The following is a 13,515-nucleotide window of genomic DNA, read 5'->3' as shown; positions in this document are numbered from 1 at the left end:
AAAAAAAAAAAAAAAAGAAAGTCACAGATGAGCTCTGACACTGATTGTCAAGGAAGCAGAAGATGCTGGTGTCTAGGCCAGAACTTTCTAGAACAGCCTAGAGCCGTATTATCTGTTTTAAGAAGGAGGGTGATGCCGGAGCTATTGAGAGACATTGACAAAGCATCTTTGTCCCTAAATAACTTTCTTACTTAGAAGTCTGCGTGCCTTGCATGTGTCCAATAAGCAATTTCCTCATGTGGTAGTGTAGGCTTTTTTTCTTCTATCTTTTCTCTTCTCCAAGGATTTGGAACATTGCGAACTATATTCATATAAGTACCTTTCAGTCTTCATACTCAACCACGTGAAGTCTTTTCCTCATTGACAGTCAAACCCAACACTTCCAATTATCAACAGCCTCACACATGACCAATCTCATGGTCAGATGCTATTATTTGTATGATTGGAACATCACACTAGCACTAAAAGTTTCATGGAAACATTATTGTACCGTGACTATACAACACTTGCATATGTGTGTGTGTGTGTGTGTGTGTGTGTGTGTACACATATATATATTTTAAATCTGGGCCTTCTCCTATCAGTAAGTAATAGTGATAGTAAACACTAAAACAGCCACAAGGAAAATAAGCCAGAGTTACTCTATGTTCTGTACAGGCACACGATCAAGCGAAGATGACTGGCCACGGCGAGCCACGGGTCCCGAGCTGGCTCTCAGTGCATCAGCGGTTATGACTTTGGTCATATGAGGTCAGAGTGATTCATTGTACAATCCTCGCTTTTGATGATCTCGTCTCATACATTTTTCCCTGAAGGGACTGGACTTTAATTCCTTACAGTGTAGTAACAAGAAAGGCGGCCAGGATGGCTTCCTTTGGAGACTAAAGTTCATGCTATGTGGATAATTTATATGACTGTGGATTGGACATGACAGGAGAAATTCTGCAGGTAAGTTCTCTTGGGCTAGTCCTGTGGCCAAGTGGGTAGAATGGCAGCCTAGCAAATGTAAGGCCTTGTTTTCAAGTGAGAGAGAGGGGGGGAGGGAGGGAGAGAGAGAGAGAGAAGGAGGGAGAGGAAATGAGAGAGGGAGAGAGGAAGGAAGGGAGAGGGAGAGAGAAAAGGAGAGGGGGGAGGGAGAGAGAGAAAGAGAGAGGGGGAGGGAGGGAGGAAGAGAGAGAGGGGGAGACACAGAGAGAGCCAGAGAGAGAAAACTCATGATGGTGGACTCGTAATTAAGGAACTCATATCCTTTTATAAGGAGGAAGAGTCCGCAGCGCTTGCTCCTTCAAGCATGCGTGTGAGAACATGGCAAGGAGCGGCCTTCTACACGTGGGGCTCTGGAGATCTCATCCGAAGTGGACCTGCCCTGGACCACAAATTTACCATCTGCAGCTCGCTGAGAAACACCTATCGCTCAGGCCACCCCCTGCAGGAGTTTTATGGTAGCCTGAACTAAGACCAAGTCTTCTATAATTTTAGTGAGCAGCACATATCACCTCGAGGTTATTTCTGTTTTACAAATTAGCGATATAAAAGCAGTCTACTTTAAAGAGATCGAGCAGTCCCCATCTCTCCTACCACCAGCAGACCCCGCTTAAATACTAATTTACAAACCATCACTAAAAAAGAAAGGTTTAAACAATTGGAGAAGTTCGAGTCTCAATTTGGTGTTAGCTAACAGTAAGAAATTTATGTTTTTTTTTTCTTTTCTGTGATAATGGCATAATCATTAATAGGCAAATGTCATTTTTGAGATGGACACTCACAATATGTTAAGAATTAATTCCATAGCTGGGCACCGGTGGCTCACACCTGTAATCCTAGCTACTCAGGAGGCTCAGACCTGAGTATCATGGTTCAAAGCCAGCCCAGGCAGGAAAGTCTGTGAGACTTTTACCTCCAATGAACCACCAGAACTGGAAGTGGCATTGTGGCTCCAGTGGTAGAGCACTTGCGTTGAGTTAAAGAGCTGACAGACAGTGCCCAGGCCAAGGGTTCAAGCCCCATGGCTGACAAAAAAAAAAAAAAAGAATTCCATGACATCTGATATTACAATTGAACATCCCAGGTAAAGCACAAAAATTAGTTATTAAGGAAACAAACACTGATGACTCGAAGCTGGTCAGTTCGTGGATGTAGATTTTTTTCCCACGTTCTGTTTGGTGTATGTCTAACAAATTTCCTTAATCAACAAGAAAAAAAAAATAACCAGTCTAAAATCTGATGTGATTTGCAAACAAACCACTGTAATGAAGACAAACATAAAGTCAGATTTGAACACTTTACTCATGAAGCCATTCATTCCTTCTACCCAACCTTTCACACACACACACACACACACACACACACACACACACACACACACTAATCTAGAGCTATATTCTCTTTTGAAAGGACATCCATCACCAATAATTTTACCAATTCACAGAAGCTGAAGAGAATAAATCACAACTGCTCTGAAGCAAGCAGTTTAGGGATAAAAAATAGGCAGCAAGTCAGAAAATATATGTTCTAAAAGACATTTGGGTTCCCCCCACCCCCAAACTCAACTCATGCATGCAACGTGAAACAAGAACTATTTAATGACCAGTGACCTGAAATGTAGCAGTGGAAACAAGAGTGGACACAGGCCGGATATGTACAATCTAGGCAATAGCTTTTCTGTGTGTGTGTGTGTGTGTGTGTGTGTGTCACTGATGATTGAACTCAGGGCCTTGACTTTGTTGAAAGGGCCGGACCATTTGAGATGTGCGTCTAGCCTTCTTGCTTTCATTTAATTTTTCAGCTCAGGTCTCTACCTCCCTAGGCTGGTCTTGAACTGTGATACTCCTACTTCTGCCTCCTGAGGAGCCCCAGCTACTGGGATCACAGGCATGTTTTGTGGCAAGCTCACCCACTTTTACTTGGACTCAAGGAAGCTTGAATTGTGATCTTCTCTCTCTCTCTTGACTTTGATATACTTTACTGCTTCTTTGAATGCTAAACCTATAAGACGGTTATTGTAATAATGCCATTGTTTTATGATAAACAAACAAGAATCCCAGAATATGTTTGCCAGAGTCTCTGACTCAGGAAGAGTTTTCAAGGATACGGAGCTAATCTCTGCTTATGAGATCTTTAGAAGAGATCTCTTTTGATTTGCTTGCCTGGAACAAACCCGTTTTTTTCTCGGCCGCATAGTTTTATTTTCCTGTAGAAATCGTCCCTTTCTGTACATTTGATGCTAAGACATGCTTCTTCTATTAAAGATAATGCGTGCATGCCAGGACTGACCCGTCTTTCATCACATTCCCTACAGGGGGCATCTCCGCCTGCGCAGAATTGAGGGTTAGCTGGAAAGTTCTTTGTCTGGGGCACTGAGCTGGCCATTATAGAATGCGAAGTATGATCCCCACCCGCCAAATGCCAGTGCCACAGAGACAGCCAAAGTCATTTCCAGGCGTTGCCAACTGTGCCAAACTGCCCCAGGCCGGATCTCCTGCACATTCCTCCCTCCTCGCCTGCCCACCTCTGCTATGGCCCCAGAAGCCCTTCACAAACAAGGGCTGGGACACACTGGGGCGGCCTTGGATAAATGCCCTGGGTTACCCATTATTTATAATAATATTATCTTTAAGTAGTTGTACAGAGGAGTTGCCATTTAACAAAGCAGTTTATGAATACAGTGCATCTTGCTCAGTTTCACCCCTTTCACTCAGTGGAGATCCTACACGGAGTTCTTGACCCAGTCTTCCCTCCCCTCTCCTCTTCCTCGGTGTCCCCCGCTCCCCTGAACTTACCCTTCCCCTTTCAAGTACCCACTTTGCGGTGTGTGCCTGTGTTGGGCGTTGGTGTGGCCTTTCTGAGGAATTCCTCTGAGTTCTCCCTCGAATCTACCCCACTTCAGTGAATTCATTCGTCACCACGCGCTTGCTGCTAACTCCAGCTTCCACCTGGGAGGGAGGCCGGGTGACTTTGTCTCCCTGGGCCTGACACGCTGGGCTTCTACCAGCTTGCGTCCCAGTCTCTTCTCCCAGTGTGGAGGGAAGTAGGTGGATAAGAACTCAGCTACTGCCAAATGCCTCGGGAGGGACGGCGTGCTTTTAGACCGTTAGAAGGGAGGCGTCAGGGAACGCTCTCTCATGCCGTATTTTCATCCTTAGTGTCCCCTGGGGAAGCCGTGAAAACGCCGCTTCTGGGAGGAGGCAGTGCTATTGGGAAGACCCAGCCTCACTCTCCTACACGATTAACAAGCACAAAGAAATCCAACGCAGACAAAGTGCTTTGTCTATTAAAACAGAGGCCGCCGTATCCCATGGAAAGGAGGTTTTCAATGTGTCAGTTGCCAGCAACTAAGCTGGCAAAGGAATTATTGCCACCAATTGGAAGCCTTTTAAAAAGTTGTACTGCTAGGTCTCTTGGCTCTCAAAGGCCTTGTCAGGGATGTGGAAATTGTGCTCGTGCAACAGGGCCGTGACCGCAAGACGCTACTGAATTTGATCCCTGCCTTCTGCATCCATTCGTGGAGATGGAATTTGATTACCAAACTGGCCCAGAGAAGGTAAGTGGGAGAGTGGGCTTGTGAGCTCTCTCCATCCCCTGTGCCAGCTCCCGGGCCTCTCGGCAGCAGTCAGCAATTGCTTTCTCCTCCCTGATTACGACTGAAAATGACTCTGAAATAAAGTCATTTTCAGGAACTTTAAATTTTGTTTCTATACTTCCTATCCAAGGGGAATTTTTATGTGATCTTTTTTTTTTCTTTTAGATTTGGCATTGTTATAAATCACTTAATAAATCACTTCACATGCCAGAAAAAAAAGATGGGAGAAACTTTCCCACCTAGGAAAATATCCTACATTCCAAAATAATATATATTTAAGCGAGGACTGCTTATTTCCACTAATTTCAGTCCTGTTGGCATCCTCAAAGAGTTTCTGGGTCCGGCGTACGGCTGGAGGCATCAAAGGTCCTGAAGCTCCATCAGGAGGACATTTGTAATGTCCCATACAGATATACTGACCAGAACGGCACGGCATCACAAAGAGACCAGATCATAAACTAATGGAACAGACAAGGAACTCAGACATCAACCCATGTTCATACAGCCAACTGATTTTTAACCAAGGCGCCAAGAACACATAGTGGAGAAAAGACAGTGTACTCCAAGACAACATAGAGGAAACGCTGTGAAACACTAGCACAGGTAACAATTATTATAGCTAGAACCCCAAATAACACAGAGAGGAGTATAGCAAATGAAGAGAGTTCTGCACAGAATTGAGAAATAAACTAGACAACGGGAGAAAAATCTTTGCAAACTACTCGGCTGACTGGGGACTCCTTCATTCAAAATATCCACAGAATTCAAAAGCTGAGCAAATCATAACCATTGTCATCCCATTTGAATGTGCTAAAGATCTAAACAGGCACTCCAAATAAGGGGCAAACAAATGGGCAACAGGGATGAAAATTGCCAAGTCTCTCTTAATAACCAAGGAAGTAAGAGTCAAAACCAATTAAGTCTCAAAATTCACAGCGCTAGATGACAAATAACTGCCTGTGTTTAGGCGCGGAAGCACAAATAAGTTATGCTGGGTGGGAGTCATTGTTTAAAATGATCTTCATGACAGCACTAGATCTGCTCACAGCCACGGTCATACCCAGCTCAAGTCCATTAGGAAATATCTTTTCTATGGTTTCCTGTTCCTAGAGAGGACACACAGTCCACATCGCAGAGAGGCCTGCACTGTGCTTCAAGGATGTGTAATTCACTTCTGCAATCCTGGAGGCCCAGTAGAGGAGGTGTGAGGACACAGGGGTAATGATCTCCTGCCTAGGGTCATGTCTAGTTCCTCCAGTTTTAAGCTAGGGTAACACTAGGTATCATAACGAACAAATCCCCAAATCTCAGTCGTATTAAACAGTCCATCTCTGACATTCTGTTATGTAAAGGTCAACACACACATCCCTGACTTGTGAGTGTCTCTTCTCCAAGAGCTGTGAGAATCCAGCTGTGATTTGGCCAACCTCGAATGAGTCAGTCAGTGTTCTGCCACTGTAACAAATACCTGAGTCAATCAGCTTATAATGAACGAAGGTCCTATCTATCTATCTATAAGTTTTCTGATTCACAGTTTTACAACTCCAGGTCTCATCATTTGCAGCCTGTAGCAGCTCATCGAGGCAAGAGGAACTGTCAGAGCAAAGTAATTTACCTCATAGCTGGGAAGAAAAAGAGAGAGTGAGAGAATGTGTGAGGAAGGGGGCTAAAATCCCATAATCCCCTTCTCCAATGACCTAAACACCTCCCGAGGTACCATGCCGGCAAGTTTTTACCAGCTCCCCACGAGGAAGGTGTTTCTTTTTTTGTTTTTTGTTTTGGTTGGGCCTGGGCACTGTCCCTGAGCTCTTTTGCTCAAGGCTAGCTCTCTACCACTTTGAGCCACAGCACCACTTCTGGTTTTTCTGGTGGGTCACTGGAGATAAGAGTCTCATGGACTTTCCTCCCTGGACTGGCTTTGAACCACAATCCTCAGATCTCAGCCTTCTGAGTAGCTGGGGTTATAGATGTGAGTCACCAGTACCTGGCCGGATGCAGGGTTTTGTATGGGTTTTATAATAAACCCAGCCTAGAAGTGGAGCCCCTTACTTTCAGAGTGCTTTGGCTAGAACTAAGTAACCAGGCCAACGTCGGCTGGAAAGCTATATACACTGAACGTCTTTTCAGTATTAAAAAAATAAAGCAAAGCCCAAATGGTTTGGGCTACTAAGTGGCCTAGCTCTGTCATTCTCTGTGACCACGAGACACTCTCTCTGCTAGACTTTCCTCATGTCTAAATGAAGTTCAAAATGCCCAGGCCCCATGGCTGAGCAGTTCCTCATTGAGCAGTTCCTCTATGTGAGAAAGGTTGTTCTATTTTTTTAATTATTAATCATCTTATCTCCCTCCACCCACTTTTTGGCCTATTCAACATTAAACTTATTCAAAAATGTATTATTAGAATGAATGACTCCGCTACTCCTACCCTACACCAGGTGGATTTAAGCAAAGCAGGCAATCTATAAATGGCAGAGTGACAGAGGTAGAATTTATGCAGATTCCCAGAAGAGTCCCCAAATTGAGTAGCGTACCATGCCTTTTCTCCTTTTGCTTCTAAGAAAGGCGCAAGCATGAATAATTCTGCTGGAATTTTCCTTCACCTACTAACAACAGGTAGGGTGGAGAGGCTTTCAGAGGAAATTGTAATGCTTTTGCTTAGGATTTTTTGCCTCTGCTTCTTTTGAAAATTTTTTGTGATACACACACATATTCAACTATAAAATTAAGTACGTGGATTGGACACTCTGTCCTTATTTGATCCGTGTTTTCATTCTGTAATGGTCGAATCTTGATTAAACATATCCACTCCTGCAACAGTTACCACTTGTTCAATAGCAAAACGTTCAAAACACTTTTATCAGCTTTCTGAACTCTACAGCGCGGTGCTGTCACCCACAGTGACCTTTCTACAATATCTCCCCAGAACTTGCTACTCTTTCTTAACTCCCAATATCCATCCACTGACTTTACCACCACCTCTGCCACTTATTTTTTGTTGTTGCTTCTCAGGCTTGAACTTGGAGCCTGGCCACTGTCCCTGAGCTCTTTTGCTCAAGGCTAGCGCTCTACCATTTTGAGCTACAGCACCACTTCTGAGTTTCTGGTGGTTCATTGGAGATAAGAGTCTCACAGACTTCCCTGTCCGGGCTGGCTTTGAACCATGATCCTCAGATCTCAGCCTCCTGAGTAGCTAGGATTATAGATGATAGGCATGAGCCACCTGTGCCTGGCTCCCTGCTTTTTTAAACTTTCAATTTATACAAGGTTAGTTTTCCTAACCTTCTGTTTATGAATGAGATTGTTCCTTCTTTGTCTTTCTGTGCCTGGCTTAGTTCTCTCAATGTAACAATCTTCAATTCCATTCACATTGTCACAAATAACAAGATTCCATTCATTTTTTAAGGGCTGAATAGTATTTCCTTGCATACATGGACTGCTGTTTTATCCACTGCAGGACTGTTAGGTTATTTTCATTTATAGAAGGGGAAATGTCTCTCTGACATACGGATTTCATTCTCTCCAGGTACATCTCCAGGAATGGGGTAGCTGCATCATACTCTTCTAGTTTTCTTTGCTTTTGAGGAACTTCCATACTATTTTCTATATTGGCTGTTGAGATTTATCTCACTAGCGTAAGTTTTCCTCCACTCCCTCCCCCTTTTTTTCACAGTGGCTACACTGTCTGGGATGAGGTGATATTTCATTGTGATTTGTTTTTGAATTTTCTTGGTCATTAGTGACTTAAACATTTTTTTTTTCACATACCTGTTGGCCATTTTAAATGTCTTCTTTTGAAGAATGTCAGGTCAGGTCTATTGCCTATTTTAACTGACTTATTGTAGCTTGCTATGTTGGTTTTGGAGTCCCTTGATATGTTTGTCAGATGCACAGTTAGGAAATAGTTGAGCCCAATTTGTTGGCAATCTCTGAAGTCTGTCTGCTGTTACCTCTGCTTTTTAGATCCACATGGCTCCACTGATCTCCTTTTGCTTGTGTGTTGACTGGCTTAGTGTAGACATTCTTGTCGACACTAAGGTTCTTCTACTTGGTCCACTTTGTCTCATTTGATGTTTCTCTCAGAGCAAACCCACACGTCCCTTCTTTCCCTGGCCAGCTCTGCTTTCCTCTCCGTCTTGATTTGGCTGATGCATCTTGGAGGCGTCGGTTCCTGCTCCTGAGAGGATGAGTTCCATGCTCTTCCAATGCACGGGCCTCACCCGCCATGCTGTCTGTTAAAGGGCCGTAAGTTGTCCGTCTCTCTTGTAATTGCGGTTGGCTTGTCATGGGTCCCACTATCTCTGTCAAGGGTCACACGCACAGCAGGCCGTTGGCAATTCCCGAATGGATAAGGGACATGGCGCGGTCCACGCTTGCCTTGGAAGGAAATCTTGGCTTCATCCACCTTGAGCTCTTTTGAGAGCTCACTATAAAGGTGACAGATAAATGAGTCGAAAACACTAAGGATTATCTACCAGTTTCCCAGTGATTTCCCTGGCTTGGAAGGGAAATATTTTTGGCACTTCATGTGGTACATTTCTCATTTCTCCAAATCTGTTCCTTAACCCAGTCATGCAGGGTCTCAGTAAATTGTGTTTATATAAAGAAAAATGCACTGTAATCTGAGGCAGAGCCGCACCACGTAGACGGGAAAGAAGCCCGCCCTGTTATCTCCTGTCACGCTGGGAAGCTTCGCATCTGAGAAACGTCAGGTTCAAAATTAAATTATGCTCCACTCTCTATTTCTACACTGGTGATTAAAGCAGCGTCTGGGCCGGTGGCTTTCCCACGGCCAGCACGCGTGCACGGGGCGCCGCTCGACTCTGCTGCCTAAATAATCCTTTACAGAGAGGAAAGGTTAATTACCAGCTGTTCTAATGATTTGTTGTTATTGATTTAAATGCTCCATTTGTTCCAATCACATTTGTCTGATTTTATGCTACAGAAATTCCCATTAACCCTCCAAAGAGAGAGCATTCTTCCCACCGGAGACGACTGGCGAGAAGTGTCAGGCGCTGGCGGGGGGTGGGGGGGGAGGTGGAGCCCGGAGAGGCCTCTCACGGGGAGGGCCCGCGGCCCTGGCTGCCCGGCTCCTCACAGAAGAAGAAGACTCGACCAGCACCTCGCTTGTACACGTGTAAACCCGGCCCAGAGGTGTCTAGTTTCTATGTAAAACCATGGGGAAGTGAAAGTTACCTTTGCCAAGAATCCACGGGGAATCAAAGGCAGAGGGAAGACTAGAAGACCATAACTGAGGTCTCTTAAGTCTTTTCCTGAGTGAGAGAGGAGAGGGAAAGAGAGAGTGGGGAGACCTACTCAAACTGAAGTCACAAGAGCAGCGAGGAAGGTAAGTGGAAGGTAAGTCCGAGGCTCCTGTGTCCTCCAGTCTCAGAAAGGATGGCAATAGCTGGAGGTGGCAGCTCAGAGTCCCGCTTTCTCCAGAGGTAGCGATCAGAAGGACTGCAGTTCACGGCCAGGCTCTCGAGACCCCATCTCACACATGGTGGTGTGCACCTGTCATCCCAGCTCCACAGGGAGCAGAAGTAGGAGGCTCACTGTCCAGATGCACCCAAGCAGAACACCAGAAAAAAGAATGACCGCAGAAAGTACTGGAGGTGTGGCTCAGGTGGTGGAGTGCCTGCCTAGTGAGCCTCAGGCTCTGAGTTCAAACCTGAGTACGACCACCCTTACCCCGACTACATGAGCAGACGCCCGCACACCCATCCCTCGCTGCCCGGAGTCCCAGCCTCTGTCCTCTGCGCGCTCCTTTCTTTTCCTTTCCTCTTGGTAGACTTGACTTCCTTTTCTTCAACCAGCTTCTATCTCCTCTTTTCCCAGGAGGAAAAGGGTGGCATTGTGACCCGCCAACCCTGGGAATCTTCTCTTGAACCCCCGTGGGTTCAAACATAACACCAACACAGCGAGAGCCCTCACTCTGACTCCCACAGCCAGCACCCTGTTCATTCCAAGTCTACGCCTTCCTGTGCTGTCTACAGTCCCAGCTTTTGCTGTATAGAGGTCATTTCAGACCCACATGTGTCCCTAAGAAGATCACCTCAGGGAGACCCTGAAGAACAAGCCTATGAGATGCAAATGGAGCCGGCCGCTGGTGGCTCCGGCCTGTCATTCTAGATACCCAGAAAGCTGAGAGCTGAGGACCGGGTTTGAAGCCAGCTGGGGCAGGCAAATCTCTGAAACTCTTATCTCCACTGAACCAGCAAAAAAGTCAGAAGTGGAGCTGTGGCTCAAAGGTAGAGCTCCAGAGCTCTCAGGCCCTGAGTTCAACCCCCTAGACCTACTGGTATGCACACAAATAGAAATAATAATAATAATAAAAAAGCAAATGAAGACACACCTAATCCCTTTGAAAGCACAGCAATACATAGTCAGGTGATAGCCCAAAAGGGCTCAATGTCCCCAAATCCAGAATATCGGGTGACAGAAGCTGGGCTTCTCTACTGCCTCTCCACTTTTAGATGGCTAGGCTGATGGCAGGGAAGAAGTCGAGGACACACGCGTGTATGCATGCGCGTGCACACACACACACACGTGTGCGTGCACACACACACACGTGTGCGTGCACACATACACACACAATTTTATTTTTGTCGGAGGACAGTGTGTTTCTGCTCGTTGGCTCCGAGGGCTAGTGGAGGGGAGAGGAGGGGGAGGGGAGCAAGGCCAACCCTCTGGAGGTCCCGTGGGAGGGAGGCCACCTGGGACACGGGGCACAGGATGAGGTGGGGATGTGGCCGAGCTCAGGGAGGGGGAGTCAGACTTGCAGCCCCACACAGCGGGCTTCCCCAGGGCAGGCCGGGGCTTCCCCTGAGCCTCAGGAATCAGGCTGGCTACCATGGAGCTGACTGTCCACTACCAGCCTGTCCACTCCGAGCGGGAAAGGGCAAAGGCAGGGAGCGAGGAGGGCCGAAGGACACTTGCTTTTCCCTGTGGCTCGAGAGTGATGGGGTGTGAGGTGTGGGGAGGGGGAAGCAGGAGGAGATGGGGGTACACAGAAGTCCCGGGGGGGGGGGAGAGGCCCTGTCAGACATGGCTTCCAAATTCCTCCACTGAGCAGTCAATGGAGGACTCGCCTGCTTGCTTCCCACCAAACCCGCTCACCCAGCCAGCAAATGAGGCCTTAGAACACAGTGGGAGCTGGGCTGGGAGGGGTGCGCTTGCTGATGAAGCCGAGGAAGGACTAGCACCTGTGATTTAACCAGATCTTACTGGGGGGAGGGGATGGAGAAAAAAAAAGAATTTGCAAAAAAGACTTTCTAGTCTCCTTTTCCTGGTAAGCCTTAACCGCTGAGATTACGATTCATCTGGTAAGATGTTTCCAGAAAGGCGTATCGCAGTTGCACTTGCATTCATTCTGTTGATGACGCGTTATCCCGAAAGCCCTTCCCACAACATCCCGATCTTCGCTTCCCTTCCGCTTATTTGTCAGGCCGGGCGGACAGTGCATCTCTACTGAAACAGCTTGGTCCCGCCACCCCTGCACACCGTGCTCCCGTGCCGGAAGCTGAGAGCTGCCATGTGGGTGGGGCTGGGGGAGGGGAATAGAGGGATGGATGGGGGGACATGAAGCATCGCAGGTAACTGGAGGGGAGGGGTGGGGAGAGGTGGGGTAGAACATGGAAGGGGTGAGGCTGATCGAGGTGCATTGGACTCAAACTGACATGTCAAGTTGACACCTAGTTGCACAACTAAAAGCAATATAAAAACAGATAAAAACAAAATGGATTATCCAGTCACTGTTCTCTTTTTTCTTTGTTGGTCGTGGGGTTGGAACTGTGGTCCTGGGCGCTGTCCCTCAGCTCTTCAGCTCAAGGCAAGTGCTCTACCATTGGAGCCACAGCGCCACTTCTGGTTTGCTGGTGGTTTATTGGAGATAAGAGTCTCACAGACTTTCCTGCCCTGGCTGGCTTTGAACCACCATCCTCAGGTGTCAGCCTCCTGAGTAGCTAGGATGACCGGCGTGAGCCACTGGCGCCTGGCTGAGTCGCTGTTTTCTTTCTGATACGCCACATCAGAGATGTAGGCCGCTGAGTTATTACAATGCGTGCTTCGGGATGGAGCACGTTTCGGAGGGCGCCAGGCTTCTGTGTGTCCAATAGCCTGCTTCTCTGTGAGCTCAAGGGGCTTCCTCCCCTGACAGGGACAGGGGCGTTTCAAGCTGATAGAATAATCTCACCCTATCCCTGCCTGGCCTGCAGAAGCTTTGAGAGAGAGAGAGGATGGAGTTGAGCGCTGAGCTCTGCCAATGGCTGTGTGGCCTTGGGGAAGTGAAGCAACATCACTGACCCTCGACTGTTACGTCTCTTAGGGTGCAGGTGTTGTGGTTGCCTGGGATTTTTTTCCTTGTAAGCATCAATTAGGTATGGCAGGTGCACTGTGATTGTTAATAGCCAGCACTTACATGCAAGGCGCCAGCCACGGTCGCGTGTCCATCTCCTCTCCCCATCGCTCTGCGCCGCGCTGCCTGGGCTCCTCTGTTTCCCCCACTTTCTCTGCCCATTATCTCACTCCAATTCTGGCCAGAACAAGACCTGCAGGGTAGGAGAGGAGTGAGAAAAGGCTCCTGCTGTCTTCTCCCTCTTTTTGCCGGTGGTGGGTTTGAACTCAGGGCCGTGCTCATGCTGAGCAGTGGCTCCGCCCCTTGGCTGTGGGCAGCTTGTTTGCTTGGATGGGATCCGAGGCCTTTGCACCTGCTCTGGCTCAAACCGTGACCCGAGGTTTCCACCCCAGTGGCTGGGCTGCAGCCAAGGGTGGAGCCTCCTGCCGAGAGAGGCTCCGGCTGCTCCCTCCCCCACGCCACAGGGCCTGGCGCTGCAGCAACAACGCCATGATTCCCACAGCCTGCGCCCCAGAGTTCTTGTCCAGGAAGCCATGAGAGGAGAAGAGAGGAAGAGAGAGGAGGGAGGGAAGGAGGGAGGAGA

The sequence above is a fragment of the Dipodomys ordii genome, unplaced genomic scaffold (assembly GCF_000151885.1).
Source record: "Dipodomys ordii isolate 6190 unplaced genomic scaffold, Dord_2.0 Scaffold112, whole genome shotgun sequence".
NCBI classification, from domain to species: Eukaryota; Metazoa; Chordata; class Mammalia; order Rodentia; family Heteromyidae; genus Dipodomys; species Dipodomys ordii.
This window is presented reverse-complemented; position numbering follows the sequence as displayed.